Source organism: Pongo abelii, chromosome 2, assembly GCF_028885655.2.
Source record: "Pongo abelii isolate AG06213 chromosome 2, NHGRI_mPonAbe1-v2.0_pri, whole genome shotgun sequence".
Lineage (NCBI taxonomy): Eukaryota > Metazoa > Chordata > Mammalia > Primates > Hominidae > Pongo > Pongo abelii.
The window spans coordinates 184416041-184432687 of record NC_085928.1 but is presented as its reverse complement, the minus strand read 5'-3'; the positions used below and the strand labels follow the sequence as shown (position 1 = coordinate 184432687).

General features: G+C 38.8%; 1 protein-coding gene across 13 annotated transcripts in view; it reads right to left on the bottom strand.

The window, feature by feature from the left end:
* NAALADL2 (N-acetylated alpha-linked acidic dipeptidase like 2) overlaps window positions 1-16294 on the bottom strand; it is a 1370084-nt gene extending 1353790 nt beyond the window's left edge. For 9 of the 13 annotated variants that reach the window (XM_063722339.1, XM_063722336.1, XM_063722335.1 and 6 more), the window contains exon 1: window positions 16141-16294. The gene's annotated coding sequence lies outside the window, so the exon portion shown is untranslated. Of the gene's footprint in view, window positions 1-15698; window positions 15735-16140 lie in introns of those variants that run through there. The other 4 variants (XM_063722345.1, XM_063722344.1, XM_063722346.1 and 1 more) reach the window with 3 other exon arrangements.
* Window positions 16295-16647: the final 353 nt, after the last annotated feature.

The window sequence follows — 16647 nt, the reverse complement described above, 5'->3', positions numbered from 1 at the left end:
GAGATGTTGAGCTTTTTTCATATTCTTATTGACCATATGTATGTTATCTTTTGAAAAGTGTTTATGTCCTTTGCCCACATTTTAATGGGATTATTTTTTCTTGTAAATTTAAGTTCCCTGTAGATGCTGGATATTAGTCCTGTCTCAGATGCACAGTTTGCAAACATTTTCTCCCATTCTATAGGTTGTCTGTTTACTCTGTTGACAGTTTCTTTTGCCATATAGAAGCTCTTTAATTAGTTTCCTTTTGTCACTTTTTGCTTTTGCTGCAATTGCTTTTGGTGTCTTCATCTTGAAATCTTTGACCATTCCTGTGTCCAGAATGGTATTGCCTAGGTTGTCTTCCAGGGTTTTTATAGTTTCGGGTTTTACATTTAAGTCTTTGATCCATCTTGAGTTGATTTTTTTTATATGGTATAAGGAAGGGGTCCAGTTTCAATCTTATGCATATGGCTACCCAGTTATCCCAGCACCTTTCCCAAATGAATAGGGAGTCCTTTCCCCATTGCTTGTCTTTGTCAGGTTTGTTGAAGATCAGGTGATTGTAGGTATGTGGCCTTATTTCTGGGCTATTTTGTTCCATCAGTCTATGTGTCTGGTTTTGTACCAGTGCCATGCTGTTTTGGTTACTGTTGTCCTGTGGTACAGTTTGAAGTCAGGTAGAGTGATGCTTCCTGATTTTTTTTTTTTTCTTAGGATTGACTTGGCTATTGATTCTCTTTTTGGATCCATAGGAATTTTAAAATAGTTTTCTAGTTGTGTGAAGAATGTTATTGGTAGTTTGATAGAAATAGCACTGAATCTGTAAATTGCTTTGGGCAGTATGGTCATTTTAACAACATTGATTCTTCCTACCCATAAGTATGGAATGTTCTTCTATTTGTGTCATCTCTGATTTCTCTGAGCAGTGTTTTGTAGTTCTCATTACAGAGATCTTTCACCTCCCTGGTTAGCTGTATTCCAAAGTATTTTATTCTTTTTGTGGCAACTGTGAATGGGATTGTATTCCTGATTTGCCTCTTGGCTTAACAGTTGTTGGTGTATAGGAATGCTAGTGGTTTTTTTTACACTGACTTTGTATCTTGAGACTTCACTGAAGTTGTTTATCAGCTTAAGGAGCTTTTGGGCTGAGACTATGGGGTTTTCTACATATTGAATAATGTCTGCACACAGGAATAGTTTGATCCTTATTTGGATGCCCTTTTTTTCTTTCTCTTGCCTGATTGCTCTGGCCAGGACTTCCAATACTATGTTGAACAGGAGTGGTGAGAGAGAACACCCTTGTCTTGTCTTGGTTTTCAAGGGGAATGCTTACTGCTTTTGCTCATTCAGTATGATGTTGACTGTGGGTTTCTCATAGATGGCTCCTATTATTTTGATGTATGTTCCTTCAATACCTAGTTTATAGAGAGTTTTTAACATGAAGGGTGTTGAATTTTATCAAAAGCCTTTCCTGGATCTATTGAGATGATCACATGGTTTTGTCTTTAGTTCTGTTTATGTGATGAATCACACTTACTGATTTCTGTATGTTGAACCAACTTTGCACCCCAGGGATAATGCCTACTTGATCATACTGGATATGTTTTTGATGTACTGCTATATTGTTTGTCAGTATTTTGCTGAGGATTTTTGCATTGATGTGCATCAAGGATGTTGGCCTAAAGGCTTCCTTTCTTTGTGTGTCTCTGCCATGTTTTGATACCAGGATGATGCTGGTCTCATGGAATGAGTTAGGGAGGAGTCCCTCCTTTTCAGTTTTTTGTAAGAGTCTCAGTGGGAATGGTACCAGCTCTTCTTTGTACATCTGGTAGAATTCAGCTGTGAATCTGTCTGTTCCTGGAATTTTTGTTTGGTAGGCTACTTATTACTGATTCACTTTCAGAGCTTGTTATTGGTGTGTTCAGGGATTCACTTTCTTTCTGGTAGTCTTGGGAGAGTGTGTGTATCCAGGAATTTATCCATTTCTTCTAGATTTTTTAGTTTGTATGCACAGAGGTGTTCAAAATATTCTCTGGTGGTTATTTGTATTTCTGTGGGGTCAGCAGTAATACCCCCTCTGTCATTTCTAAATAGCCTTTATTTGTATCTTCTCTCTTATTAGTATAGCTAGGGGCCTATTTTAGTAATTTTTTTCAAAAAAAAAAAAACAACTCCTGGATTCATTGATCTTTTGAGTGCTTTTCTATGTCTCAGTCTCCTTCAGTTCAGCTCTGATTTTGGTTATTTCTTGTCTTCTGCTAGCATTGGGATTGGTTTGCTCTTGGTTCTCCAGTTCTGTTAGTTGTGTGATGTTAGGTTGTTAAATTGAGATCTTTCTAACTTTTTAATGTGAGTGTTTAATATTATACATTTCCCTCTTACCATTGCTTTAACTGTGTCCCAGAAATTTTGGTATGTATCTTTGTTCTCATTAGTTTCAAAGAACTTGATTTCTGCCTTAATTTCATTATTGACACAAAAGTCATTCAGGAGCAGGTTATTCAGTTTCCATGTAATAGTATGGTTTTGAGCAAATTTCTTAATCATGATTTCTAATTTTCTGCTGCTGTTGTCTGAGAGAGTGGTTGTTATGATTTCAATTCTTTTGCATTTGCTGAGTAGTGTTTTGGGGATGCTTATGTGGTTGACTTTAGAGTATGTGCCATGTGGTGATGAGAAGAATGTATATTCTGTTGTTCCAGCGTGGAGAGTTCTGCAGATGTCTACCAGGTCCATTTGATCCAGTGCTGAGTTTAGGTCCTGAATATCGTTTTCTCCCTCGATGATCTGTATAATACTGTGAGTGAGATGTTGATGTCTCCTCTTATTATTGGGTGGGAGTCAGTCTCTGAAGGTCTCTAAGAATTTGCTTTATGAATCTGGGTACTCCTGTGTTGAGTGCATATATATTTAGGAAAGTTAGATCTTCTTGTTGAATTGAACCCTTTATCATTATGTAATGCCCTTCTTTGTCTTTTTTGATCTTTGTTGGCTTATAGTCTTTTGTCTAAAATTAGTGTGATAACCTCTCCTTTCTGGTTTTCATTTGCTTGAAGATTTCTCTCCATCCCTTTATTTTAAGCCTGTGGGTGTCACTGCATTTGAGATGGGTCTTCTGAAGACAGCATATAATTCGGTCTTTATCCAGCTTGCAACTTTGTGCCTTTTAATTGAGGCATTTAGTTCACTTACATTCAAGGTTAGTATTGACATGAGGGAATTTGATACTGTCATCATGGTGTTAGCTGGTTATCATGCAGACTTGTTTGTGTCCTTAAGTGTTTTTGTAGTGGCTGGTAATGGTCTCTCCTTTCCGCATGTAGTGGTTCCTAAGCTCTTATAAGGCAGGTCTGACAATAATGAATGCCCTCAGTATTTGCTTCTGTGAAAAGGATCTTATTTCTCCTTTGCTTATGCAGCTTAGTTGGGCCTGATATGAAATTCTTTGTTGGAATTTATTTTAAGAATGTTGAATATTGGCCCCCAATAACTTATGGCTTGTGGGGTTTCTACAGAAATGTCCATTGTTAGTTGATGGGCTTCCCTTTGGGTGACCTGACCTTTCTCTCTAGCTGCCTTTAACACTTTTTCTTTCATTTTGACATTGGAGAATCTGATGATTAAGTGCTTTGGGGATGATCTTCTTGTTAAGTATTTTACTGGGTTCTCTGCATTTCCTGAATTTGAATGTTGGCCTCTCTACCTAGGTTGGAGAAGTTCTCATGGAGGATATCCCAAAATATGATTTCCAAGTTGCTTCCATACTCCTCATCTCTTTCAAGGACAGAAATAAGTTGTAGATTTGGTCTCTTTATGTAATCCCATATTTCTCAGAGGGTTTTTGTTGTTCTTTTTCATTATTTTTAATCTATCCTTATTTGACTGTCTTATTTCAGAAAGCCAGTATTCAAGCTCTGAGACTCTTTCCTCAGTTTTCTATTATGCTATTAATACTTGTGATTGCATTACAAAATTCTTAGTGTGTTTTTCAGCTATATCAGGTCAGTTACATTCTTTTCAATACCAGGTATTTTGTCTGTCAGCCCCTGTATTATTTTATTGTGATTCTTAGCTTTCTTGGATTAGGTTTCAACATACTCCTACATCTCAATAATCTTAATTCCTATCCATAGTCTGAATTCTATTTTTGTCACGTCAGTCATTTCAGCCCCAGTTCAGAATGCTTGCTGGAGAGCTAGTGTGGTCATATGGAGAAAAGAAGATACTCTAGCTTTTTGAGTTGTAGGAATTCTTGCACTGGTTCTTTCTCATCCTTGTGGGCTGGTGTTCCTTCGATTTTTAAAGTTGCTGTCCTTTGAATGAGTTTTTTTTTTTTTCTTTTATGCTATTTGATGACCTTGAGGGTTTGACTGTGGAATAAGGTGGATTCAGTCGACTGGTTTGGCTTCTGGAGGATTTTAGGGGGCTGAGACTAGCTCTCAATTCCTGGACTGTGTGTTCTAACTCTGGGGAACTTGTATCGGGCCTCAATTTTGTTCTCTGGCTCCTTGAAATTAGGAACCCACTGTGTTGGCAGGGGGTGGCAATTCCTGGACTGTGTGTTCTAACTCTGGGGAACTTGTATCGGGCCTCAATTTTGTTCTCTGGCTCCTTGAAATTAGGAACCCACTGTGTTGGCAGGGGGTGGGGCTAAGGTACTCTCAGACCACTGGTCACTACACACCGATGGGTGGTGCCAGATAAAGCATTTTGTAAGGTGACAGCAACAAGATCTGTCCTCATTCACACATACCAGAAGCAGCAGCAATGCAGCAGGGTACACACTTGTTGGGTGCAGCAAGGTGCTAGCAGGTGCCAAGGTGGATGGGTGCCTGCCTCCATGTGGGCGTTCACAGCAGTGGCAGAGGCAGCTCACAAAATTAAAATTCTTAAAGGTGGTCATACATATAACAAGCGGGTCAAGGAAGAGATGTGGTGCAAGACAAAGATAAAGCAGATGCCCTAGCACAGTTTACAACTGCCTAAAAGAAAGCTACTAAAACGCAGACACCAAAGTGACAGGTGTCTGTTAGTCTGTCTTCTTTAACACTCCCACTATCGGCCAGGCCTAGTGGCTCATGCCTATAATTCCAGCACTTTGGGAGGCCAAGGCAGGCAGATCACTCAAGGCCAGGTGTTCAAGACCAGCCTGACCAGCATAGCAAAACCCCATCTCTAGTTTAAAAAAAAAAATTAGCCAGGCATGGTGGTACACACTTGTAATCCCAGCTACTCGGGAGGCTGAGGCATGAGAATCCCTTGAACCCGGGAGGCGGAGGTTGCAGTGAGCCAAGATCGTGCCACTGCACTCCAACTTGGGTGACAGACTCAGACTCTTAAAAAAAAAAAAAAAAAAAAAAATACTCCCACTATCCTTAGCACTACATTAATTAACAATGTTTTATTGATTTTGATTATTTCTGTCTTTATATCAAAGTGAAGGAAGAGCTATGTAGTCAAAATGTGTTTTGTAAAAATGAGTAAAGGATTCTTTTTCACTACCTCCAAAAAATATGTAAACCGAAAAGAAGGCACATGAATAAGAGCAATGTCTTTAAATAATCAGAGATATAGACTAGTATAATGGCAAATCCTTTTTTAACCAAACATTAATTTACAGGTTTTGTAACTATTTTGTCCTGAACACAATGTGATGGGTGTTTTTTATTATAAAAATGCTTAGAGGTGTTCAAAGTGGATACATGCTAAGAAAATGCCTAGATTATAATACAAACATATCAAGTTTCTGTTATGTAGTTTTCTTCTTGCTTTAAAATTGAATTCTTGATAACAATTATATGAAAAACCACACAATTAGATTTTTATATTTGATACTGAGCAACTAAAAGAACAGCCGCCTTTTTAAAAGATATAAATCAGGCAGCAATGAAATCAAGAGCAAATTTCTCCATTCCAGGAAAGAATCGGTAATGGTAAGACACTTGAATATCACTGTCATTGTCTCTAATATTAGCAATAAATTAAACCCTCAGTACTTACAGGATCCACAGACATATCCTCAAATTGATGTTCATACAGAGGATAGAGACATATGTCATCATACCATGTTATTCTCATTGAAAGTAAAAACCAGGCAACCCTTTCTGTACAAACACAATTGCAGTTTTTGTGTTACTCTTAAAAATGTCCAAGATTGAATACCATTAAAATAAATTTATTTTTTCATTCTAAGTAAAATTAAAAATTTTGAAAAAACATTTAAAATGGACTCAATTGTCTCATAGAACTGATGTTTATGGTTTCTGCAGAGTAAACATAAAAACTGACCCTCCCACTCTTTTTCTTTTTTTTTTTTTTTTGAGACAGAGTCTCATTCTGTTGCCCAGGCTGGAGTGCAGTGGCATGATCTCGGCTCACTACAACCTCTGCCACCCAGGTTCAAGCAATTCTCCTGCCTCAGCCTCCCAAGTAGCTGGGATTCCAGGTGCCTGCCACCACACCTGGCTAATTTTTGTAGTTTAGTGGAGATGGGGTTTCACCATGTTGGCCAGGCTGGACTTGAACTTCTGATCTCATGATCCACCTGCCTTGGCCTCCCAACGTGCTGGGATTACAGGCATGAGCCAATGCGCCCAGCCTGGACTCTCTCAGTCTTGAAACTTGAGAAAATTACATTTGTTCTATCTGAGTTCCTTTCTCAAGAAACCAACCATCAGGCCTTCCAAAGAGTAGCAAGAATCTGAAACTTACCAGATCACTGTATCTGGACAACAAGATGTCAGACCACTCACCTACCATAACTGCCTAGGCAACCACCTGCTTCCTATTAACCAACTCCTCTTCCTTGCACCTCCCTATTTTCCCACACGTGGTTACATTTCTTCGCTGCTATATAAACCCCTAATTTTAGTTAGTCAGAGAGAATTTAAGACTGATCTCCTATATCCTCAGGTGCAGCACCCAATTAAAGCCTTTCTACTGACAAAACTCATTGTCTCAGTGACTGGCTTTCTGTGTGGCAAGCAGCAGAACCTAGACCAAACGCTTGGTGTTTTGGTAATAAATTCACGTTTTTTTCAAGTGGTGGGATGAAATAAATCTGAAAACATAAACACACTCACTCTCTGCCTTGCCTTGTTATGTACTCAACTCAAAATAAATATAGCAAATGAAAGAAACTATATGTGTGTGTGTGTGTGTGTACATGTGTTGTGTGTATATATATGTGTGTATATATATGCTTTAACTTTCAAAAATTGGTAAGACATATACAATGAAGATGACAATGATCTGGAATTAATGTTTAAATATCATTACAATAACAATATCATGTGGAACATTTAGATAACAGAAAAAAACTGAAAAGAGAGGCAGGAATTCTTTGCTTAATTCAGGTAACCTAAAAAGAATAGAGAAGGACTAATGAAAAAGTGGCTATGACTATTATAGTATAAAATTTCAACATTATCTCCAAACTTTCAAACAGACTTTAATGCATTGCTTGCACAGCAAAAAGACAGAAGATACCTATTTCATATATACACAAATCATAATTTTCAAATAAATAAACCTAAAAATATATTGTAAACTATTAAAACTAAGATGCATGTAAACTGTGCTTTGACAATACATTTATACGGTTTATGTAATATATGAGACTAAAATCTTGGATCATGATTGTCTGGAAATATTTCTGAGAAAAATCTATTAAGAAGGATTTCTCAGACACTACTAATAATTATCCTCATGACATATTGGTTAAATAAAATAAATCATCTTAATGTAGGTATTAAAGACATTAACATCTATAAAATTCAATGTGGCACAATATCATTAATAATGCTTTTGTTTTTTGTTTTTTAGTTTTAGTGCTGAAATGTTTTTTGTTTTTTCTTCCTTCAATTCTAGGTTTCACAAGAAGCTAGAAGGCTGTGTGGGTACTTAGGAAGTTTAACAAGACCCCTCTATTTGCTCCATCATTTTCTCTTTAAAGTTTTATTTGGCTAACTCCAGCACATACACAAAGATTAGTCACACAGATGGATGAGACTGCATCATATCAACTGGTCCCATTCTTCAAGCACATGAATGTCTAACCTTCAAATTATCAAAGTTCTTGATAATTTGAAACTGAGCCTTCAAGAACTTATTTCACAGATGACAGTATCTGTTATAACAACTATTTAAGATCTTGAAACCAGTCCAATTATCCTATAGAACTGATGTTTATGGTTTCTTTGAATTAACATAGATATTGAACCACCCCATCTTAAAACTTGAGAAAGTTACATTTGTCTTATCTGAGTTCCTTTCTCAGGAAACCAACCCCCAGGCTTCCCAGATAGTAGCAAGAAAAAACAAAACTTACCACATCACTACATCTGGGCAATAAGACGCCAGACCTCTCACTCATCATGATTGCCTGAATGGACTACCTGCTTCCTGCTGACCAACTTCTCTTCCTTACTCCTCCCTAATTCCTGTTTTCCCACACATAGTTACATTTCTTTCCTGCCATTTTAGTCAGGGAAGATATTTGATACTGATATCCCATCTCCTCAGGAACAGCACCTGATTAAAGCCGTCTTCCCTGGCAATACTCATCTCATTGATTGGCTTTCTGTGCAGTGAGCAATAGAATCTAGACTGAACCCCTGGCATTTTGGTAACATTCTCCTCCATTCTAAAAATAATACAGTATTTCATCTTTCTCTTTCATGATTCAAAATACAAAAAGATCTACCATTTGCATAAAAACTACAAAACTTAGAAGAAAGTGCATAATTCCTTTGCTAAATTAAATACCTCTGATTCTTTCAGTCCCTCTTTTGGAGGGTACTGTAAGGGGGATATTTGTGGTGATGAAGTAGCTTTATATCTTGATTATGGTGATGATTACATGAATCTACATATGAGATGAAATGACACAGAACTATACACACACATTGTATCAATGTCAATTTCCTGGTTTTTATATTGTACTATAGTTAGGAAGATGTAGCCAGTGGGGGAAACTGGTTAAAGAGTAACACAGTACCTTTTCATACCATTCTGCCAAATTCCTGTATGTCAATAATTTCAAAATAAAAAGCAAAAAATAAGAGGGAAATGGAGCACCTCACAGAAATCATATCTCAATGCCAGAGGAAAATAAAGAACGAAAGTTTTTCCACAAATCTAAAAGATCAGTGTGGGTAAACACCAGGAAAGCAAATCAAACCAAAGCAGATAGATAACAGCAATAATCAGTATTTTGATGAATGTTAAGTTTAACAAACTATCTACCTTTATGCCAATCTATATCCTTTCCTGGGGTCAGAAAATATAGTCTATGGAGACCTACTACAAGTAAGAAGCTACTTTGAATTTTATTTTTTATTTTTATTTTGTTGTATTTATTTTTTTTTTTTTTTGAGACAGAGTCTCACTCTGCCTCCCAGGCTGGAGTGCAGTGCTATGATCTCGGCTCACTGCAAGCTCCACCTCCCAGGTTCACGCCATTCTCCTGCCTCAGCCTCCCGAGTAGCTAGGACTACAGGCGCCCACCACCATGCCCGCCTATTTTTGTATTTTTAGTAGAGATGAGGTTTCACCGTGTTAGCCAGAATGGTCTCGATCTCCTGACCTCGTGATCCGCCTGCCTCGGCCACCCAAAGTGCTGGGATTACAGGCGTGAGCCACCGCGCCTGGCCAAATTTTATTTTTAAAATCATGTAATTTGCACTGGATGTCATATTCACATTCAATAGTGGTTCTGAACATTTAATTTACCAGTTAAATTACTTCACTACTTTCTCCAAAATATAGCAATAAGTTTTACAAAAGAAGATGGAGATATTTATCTATGGCTCGGAGCCCAATAACATAGCTCAGAGTACCCCAGTTAGAGAAGCATCATCTTGTTTTCCAGCTCCTAAGTGTTAATTTACAAATCATTCACACTGGCCTATTCTGAGGGAGCCATTAATCCCCTAGAGACTAGGGTCTCTTTGGAAAAATTCTTAGAAGATAGATGACTGTTGGCACTCTATATTCAAACTATGACATATTACAAAAGGGCTGATGTAGGAATTATGTAACTCCTGTAAACAGAGCCTCTCTAGGATGTATCTCTCACATTGTCTTATCTCAACAAGTGTCAGTAACACAAGTATTTTCACACACATATGAAAGCAAGAGTAGGTTTCCTGCATAATTAGTAGCCATTTTACTTGAAGATACCTTGTTATTATTTTTAAAGTTTTCCAAAACTCTAGCAAAATTAAATGCAAAAAAAGGGTCCAGAACCACAAGTTTTCTTAAGGTTGCTCCTATCGTCATCTTCTTATCAGAGCTCTCCATCCAAGAAGATAGGAAAAAAGGCTTTTATCACCTGAAGGTGATCAAAAATTTCAAACTGGCTTCTACAAGTAGCATTTCAAAAAAGTGTTATAGTGCCCCAGAAGATGTTTACTTTGGTTTGAGTACTCTGAGAGTTCTATAACCATGCAGGAAATATGTTACAGGTTTGATTCCAAAAACATGAATCCCCCTGCCCCCAGGTGGAGACTAGGATACAGGTCTTATCAGAACTGGATGCCCCAAGAAACTGTCAAATTACGGAGTACCATATTAAACTGAAATGAAAATACACACACACACAATTTAAAGAGACAGTATGATCACTTAGGGATGCATTATTTGAAGTGACTTGATCACCAATGATAATTGTACTTGATGAACAGGAGTACAAAAGCACAGACTATGCAAAGCATAACGTTTGACCAATATAATAGATAAAATCCTAAAACTAAAGGATTTCATGAGTAATTTTATATACCAAGATTGTAAAAGAGCAAAAAGCCATTTGTACTACTTTAAAAATTCACATGTGATATTATATACAAAGAAAATGTTTGAAAGTATGAAAGTTTCACTTTCTGTTTTAAAGGATTCATAGCACTTCTGAAGTTTTTCATGACTGACCATCTAAAAATTAAAATATCTCTAGTATATTCCTATCAAATTGTACCTTGGTAATTAATACTCAGAGCATAAATTCCCAATATGATGAAAGTCTAATTTTTTAGAAACCACATTTATAAACAAGCAGTTAGGGAAAACTCATGCTGAGCTCAAAATATGAGGTTTCTAGGCAAGATAAATCACCTTTCTTATCTGAACTGCTCAGATGAAAATGTCAAAACAATTAAATTACAATTTTGTCTGACATCAATATATCCCATGCAACAGTGCAAAACAGAAAACCTTGATTTCAGGAATACTGTTTGCTTTTAACTGGCAAACAAATTAAGCAATGAATCAAATTTTGTTTGGTAAAACAAACAAAAAATGAGACACAATGCAGGTCAGAGCATATCAGAGAGGTCAAGGACTTCATCAAGACTCACTTCTCATACAATTGCATGTTTTTTGGCTCAAAGGGAAAAAATATCTATTCTGTTACACAAATAGAAAACACACAAACATGAGGTCATATATTTTACTTCTATATACCAAATGTCACTATAGATTTTAATAAACCACATATAAATCATGTCAATTTTATAGTTACATCATATGTGCATGCTGACATCTAATAGTTATATATGCGTGAGGAAAGAGAGGTAGAAGGGGAGCTTAATTTTTCCATTAACAAACCTGGTTCTCCTGTATAGCTCTCTCATCTATTTCTTTGAATGTGCCATGTAAAAAACTATACAATCAAAATATTTTTGAACTGTAGGAAGCCTTAAAAATGATCTGGAGCTACCTCCTCATTTTTCAGTAAAAAACTGAAGGCCAGGAAAGACATGGGCACAAAACTACCTGGGGACATAACTGGGACTATAACTCTAGGCCCCTAACTCCTAATCTTTTGTATCAATCATGAAATATACTAACGAGACGTACTCCTGAATATACTGGGGTTCATTATACTATTCTACCTTTGTGTGTCTGATAATTTCCATAATAAAAGAAAAATGTTTGGAAACCTAACAACCTAAAAGCATTCAGTACTCTTCATAAGGCATTTATCAATTGTATTGCAATATTTACATATATTCCCTTCTCTTCACCCTACTAAAAATCGTAAATTGAGCGCAGAGATCATGTCATTTACATAGTGGTTATCACCATCCCCTGCCAAGACTTTACGCAGAACCCTGTTTTATAGTAAGAATTCAAGAAACAAATGGTCCCTAAATAACTGAAAAAAAAAATCATCTCAAACATGGTTCCATTTCCAACTCTATCGATTCTCTCCATCTTGTCAAACTGCTCAATATCTATGAGTAATGTTGTCAAAATTCTACCATACATCTACAACCTATGTTGCCAATCCAGTCTTTTTCATATCATTTTCAAATGGTATTTGTTTCCAATCGTCGTTTTTCACATTTTCAAAATCCAATCTGAAATCTAATCCTAGCTAACATCTGTTCCAAGATTTAATACCACCATTCTATAATTAGACTGACCACTGGTGACAACACTGTTCTCCATTTGATCACACTTGGTACTTAAACAAAAAAGGGTTTGTTGGATAATAACGGTAATATTCTTAGAACTTTACTGTAGTTATAAGCTCCACGGGAGGTGAGATTCAATGTTGTTAACTTCCTCATCAGATCCCTTCTCGGGGATTTCATCATATGATTTAGCTTAGCTTATTTCCTCCTTTTCCCCTTTTATCTTGTAATCTCAACTTTCTCTTTATGGCTTCTCCTAAGCAAAGCTCAAGGTAGAAATCCCCCCTTTCTGTCCTCAGCAATGCATGAAGTTTTGTTTCAAGCAATTCTCAGAATCTCAAAGTATTCTTTCATCAAATATTCCTGACCAAATGGGAAAAATGGTTATGATTCCTACAAATTTCTCATGTACCACACCTGGCTCTCATAAACAATGAGAAAAGAGAAGGGATCCCAATAGAACATCCACATTCCCCACCTCCATCTGTGCCCACACACTTTTCCTTCTCTCATTTGTTCTAGGTCAATAGCTCATAACCCTAGCAACAGATAAGTCTCTCTTGCTGTATACATGTATCCCTTCTCATCTCCTCATGAACACCATTCCCCTCTGTCTCCTGCATCATCAATTTTTTCTTCTCCGTTGGCTCCTTCTCATTAGTATCACAACATGCCATTGTTTTATACACTTTAAAAAACTCTCTTTACATCATCTGGTCCTACAACTAACGCTCCATTTCCTCCCTCCCTGTTCAATAAAAATATTCAAGTGCTGTATACCATCACCTTCTTCAATGTTTCTCCTTCTACTCTGTCAAACACATTACAAACAAGCTTTCATGCCTACTTCCTCCATGAAAACTGCCAAGATCATGGTCATCAATGATTTCCTTTGCTAGATTAATTCTCAATCCTCATCTTTAAAACAAGTGACCAGCCCTCTACTTCTTGAAACACTTCCAGGATTCCATATTCTCCTGCCTTCCCTTTTACCTGGAATGCAGCCCTTTTTCAGACTCCTTTTCTGGTTTCTCCTCATCTCATAATGCTGACGTACACCATTACGTACCAGATTTTATGACGTAAAGTCTGGTCCCTGGTCATGTTCAATATTCTATACTCACACACTTTTGATGCATTCAATCTCTTTGCTTTTACAACCCGCTATATAATGAAGAGTCCTAAATGTATGCCATTAGCTTGGTCTTCCAGCTAACTGCCTGCTTGACATTTCCATTTGGGTATCTAAAACCCATCTAACACCTAACATATCCAAATCCAGATTCTTAATCCCAATTACCACATCTTCTTCCTGTTCTTTCCAATCTCGGTTAACAGAAACTCTTATCTTTCCAGTTGCTTAGGCAATTACATTCTCCTTAATTTCTTTTGCTCTCACATTCCATATCCTATCTCTCAGCAAACCCTAAGGAATACACCCTCAAAATATATATACAGAATATGAACTACTCACCACTTCCACTGCTATCATCCGGGTCTAAGCCACCATGATCTGTCACATTAATTATAATAGCCTAACTGTTATCCCTGCTTCTATCCTTGCTTTCTTCAGTCAGTTCTCAATACAGGAGGCAGAGTAATGGTGTCAAACAGATGTGTTAGATCATGTCATTCCTCTTGTCAAAAGGCTCCAATGGCCTCCAAATGGCTTCAAGTGAAGGTTATCAGTACAATAGCTTAGCAGACCATGTAGTACTATCTGGCCCCTATGGCATTTAAAATCCCATATCCTACTTCTCCTCTATCCTCCATTCCACTTCAGCTACACAAGCTTCTTTGCTGATCCTTGAACACAGCAATGTGCGCAGCCTCTGCACTTGCTATTTCTCTGTGCCCGGAAAGCTCTTGCCCCAAATATATGGCTTACTCCCTCAACTGCTTCAAGTCTACTGAAATGTCACCTTCTCCAGAGGACTTCCGGTAAAATCCTATTTTAAATTACTAAACACACACACTCTCTTTCTTGCTTTATGTAATAAGTCCATAGCACTTATTACGGTTTCACCTTATATTTTTCTTATGTACTACATATACTATCTCCCTCCACTAGAATGTATATTCCAAGAAGGCAGAAGTTTCTTCTTTGCTTTATTCCAGTGTCAAGAACACTGCTTGGCACGCAGTAAGCAACAACAAACAATTGTTGACTAATAAGTATTGAGTGTTCTACATAAATATAATAATAGCTTTATGTAAGCAATTAATAAATTACGTTTCATTCTTGTTAGTCGTCCTACATTAAAGGTCTTTAATACTCTTTTTATGGTATCAGGAATGCATTACGTCATCCTTATTAAGAGTAGTTACTTTTATACTTCCCATAAGTCTTGAGATCAGACATTACTGCCGATTGTAAAGGAGAAAAAAAGTCTCTAAAAAGTTAAAGGTGAAAGTATTGTTAAAATAATTCCCTTTTCCATTAAGAATTCTTGGGGTGTGGGAAAAAATGGTGAAATCCTACTTAAAATACCAAAAATCCAGTTTTAAACACATCTCTTCCTTTTAAGCTTTTCCTCCCCCATCCTCCCAGAGCACTTCGTAGGATTACGCCAGTGCTCACCATGGTCCCTTCTCCTGAGGACAGGAACGGAATCTCTTTTCTGTTAACCTGTCACCAGTTAGCACAGGATCTAACTCATAGAAGACAAAGAACCGTTACCAAATCGAACTCACTGGAGTGGATACTACAGGATCCTATGACATAATTTTTAATGTTTGTCAAGATGTATTCCTTCAACAGAAGCAATACCATTATCTTAAGGTTCTCGGGTGGTTAAAAAAAAAAGTCTATCTTTTCTGTCCTGCAGGGATAACTGCAACACAACTTTCAGTCCAGCAACTTAATCCACAGTTAATTAATCCTTTACACTCCTCAGGATGCAAGCCCTAGTAAGTAAAGACAGCTTAAGGACCATAGGTTGAAATGTAAAGGCTACTGTATGCTATTCAATTGCTATTCTAAAAGTGAGGGGGAAAAGAACACAAGGCGCCGAGAGACGCAATACAAAGGAAAAATGAAAAAAAAAAAGCAAAGAATGTGGGGGAAAATAGGGAGGACGAGCTATGAAGCAATGCAACTGTAGGGCAAGTGTGGTAGCAAGCCACACGCTCTGGTAGAGCCAGCAGCGCAGGCTCTGATCCCAGGCTGCTCTTTCCATGGCTTCTCATAAACTTCCTTGAGAGAGCCATCCTGCGCGTCCTCCGGAGCGGCATTCTACGCGCGGGGGCGGCAGTGTGCTGCGCGCCATTTCGAACGCGCGGGCCCGCGGCGCCGCTCTTTACCTGCGCTCCGCTAGCGCGCCGTGTCGGGCTGCCTGGCCGGCGTGCACTGCATACGTGTGTGAACGTGTCAGAAGCGGGGACTCGGAGCTGCTACGCTCCTCTCCTAAGACAAGCGACTTCGGGAGGTGGGCGGGGGCCTTGGAGCGGGGTGGGAGCTCCTTTGGCCACCGCGCCTCGCGGACTGCCACAGCCAGGTGACCCGCGCGCCACCCCGCGGAGTCGCTCAGAACCCGCCGCCAGCCGGGCGCCCCTCGGCCCCCGTACTTCACGCCGGGTCGGCGCCCCGGGCCCCGCGCAGGGGTGCGGCAACAGCTCAGTCGCGGCAGCTTGAGTAGGAGGGAGGAGCAAGGAGACACGGACCGCTCGGCCGGCCCAGGGCGCGCCGCCTCAGAGCGCGGAGCTTGTTTTGGCAAAACTTTGAAAAGAGAAGGACTCCGATTACCTGAGCGGCGCGGGCGCGGGCTCGTCTGCGGTACGGCTGCCGGGCCGGGTTTTCAGCAGCCGTAAAGCGGGAGAAGCGGGCGCGAGCCGCGGCGCGAACCCTCGCCCCCGAGCGGCGGCCCCGGCGCCTCCGGCGCGAGCGTCAGCCGCTTGGCAAGGAACGGGCTGGGCTGAGTCATAATAAAAGACGCGTTTGTGGAGCCAAGTGGGAACAGGAGCCGCGAGCAGCAGTGTTCAATAGCAGAAGCCTCAAAAATTGGGAAGGATTTTTTTTTTTTTAATGGGCAAAACTGGAAACTAGCCCCAATGGTGCCCCATCAAAAGATAACGTTTCTTTCATAATTTGCATATATTTTATACATAGTCTTTGAATCTAATAAAACTTTTAAAATAATTTTTAAAGCCCATTGCTTGCAGAGCCAGATTCCTGGTTATAGCTTCGTGACTTACGCAAGTTACTTGAATTCTGTGCTTTTGTTTTTCATCCATGAAACAGAATAATAAAGGT